The sequence below is a fragment of the Grammomys surdaster genome, unplaced genomic scaffold, assembly GCF_004785775.1.
Source record: "Grammomys surdaster isolate TR1022 unplaced genomic scaffold, NIH_TR_1.0 136707, whole genome shotgun sequence".
NCBI classification, from domain to species: domain Eukaryota; kingdom Metazoa; phylum Chordata; class Mammalia; order Rodentia; family Muridae; genus Grammomys; species Grammomys surdaster.
In genome coordinates this window covers 1-1335 of record NW_021622390.1, presented here as the reverse complement: position 1 = coordinate 1335, position 1335 = coordinate 1, and the positions used below count along the sequence as shown (strand labels likewise).

Genomic DNA, 1335 nt, shown 5'->3' with positions numbered 1-1335 from the left:
GGAGGAGGAGGAGGAGGAGGAGGAGGAGGAGGAGGAGGAGGAGGAGGGGGAGGAAGAGGAAGAGGTGGAGGAAGAGGAGGAGGAGGTGGAGGAGGAGCAGAAGGAGGAATATTCATCTTGGAGGCAAGTCCAGAATGAATCAGCCCCAGGGGCTTCCTCCTGTATCCAGTGATATGGTGCCTGGTTCTTCCTGTGCCCCCCCCAAACAAAAGCTACTTGGAATTCCCTGTCCTAGGGCATGGCTTTCTGGAGAGGGGCTTGGCTCCTTCATGCTGCCAAGGCTTCCTCAGGCTTGCCCTGGGAAGTTTTTCCTGCACCTGGTTCTGGCTAGCTAGCTGCTGCTCAGTGCTCAGGTTTTCCCTTGGATCCAGCTTTGGACTGCTAGGTGCCCAAGGATAGGCCCTTGTGTGTGATGTTTGGCTCCGGTTCAGGGCAGAGATCTTACCTTTCCCACAGTGGCTGAGCTGCAGAAAGACCTCTCTCCCAGCTTCTCGGGCTTCCTGGGATACTGGTTCCTGGGGCTTCTCTTCTGGAGAGTTGCTCTGGTGCTCTCTTTTGAATCTCATCTCCAAGCCAAAATCCTGAGGGCCCTGTGAGAACCCAGCAGACCACTTGGCTACTAAGTGCTTTATAAATTGGACTAAAAGCTGCTGTTTCTTCAGGTGGTTGATTTCTCTCTGACACCAATATCTGCCAGTCTGTCACACAGGATCGGCACAGTAGACAGTTCCGTCAGCATTTGGTAGATCTTTCCTTGGACCCTCTCTTGGCAAAGTTGATCCTGGAGCTGCTGCAGGACAGCTTCCTGAGAGCCCTACTCCATGTCCCCTCACAAGGGCAGTATGGGAGCCTCTGGGATCAATTCACAAGCTCAACTCAGCTCTTGTCTACCTTGAGTCACCTGTGTGGTCTCCTGAGTAGAAGACACCTACAGACAGATGCCCAGAGCCTAGTGGTCCTCTCCTCTTCTGGTACCACTGTTTTATACTTTGACTGGGAAGGTGGTGATTGCCACGCCTGGTCTCTAAGCCATGCCCACTGGCCAACTCTCAAGTCTTCCTGTTCACCTCCAAGCCCCAGCCTGACAGAACAAACTGGCCCCTGATTTATAGCCTCCTCAAAGGGAGCCACTGCAAGTCCTTGAGTTGAGCTCTAGGGAAAGCCACGTCTCAAGGGCAACCCATAAGCCTAAAGGGCATGCCATGGATTTCTTCCATGGTTAAGAAAAGAAGCAAAAGTAAAGCAACTAAACTAACATGAATCAAAATCAAAACCAAACAATCGACAAAAAGAGAAAGAGAAAGAGAAAGAGAAAGAGAAAGAGAAAGAGAAAGA

General features: G+C 51.5%; 1 pseudogene; it reads right to left on the bottom strand.

The window, feature by feature from the left end:
* Nucleotides 1-317: 317 nt before the first annotated feature.
* LOC114615723 lies at nucleotides 318-823 on the bottom strand (annotated as a pseudogene).
* Nucleotides 824-1335: the final 512 nt, after the last annotated feature.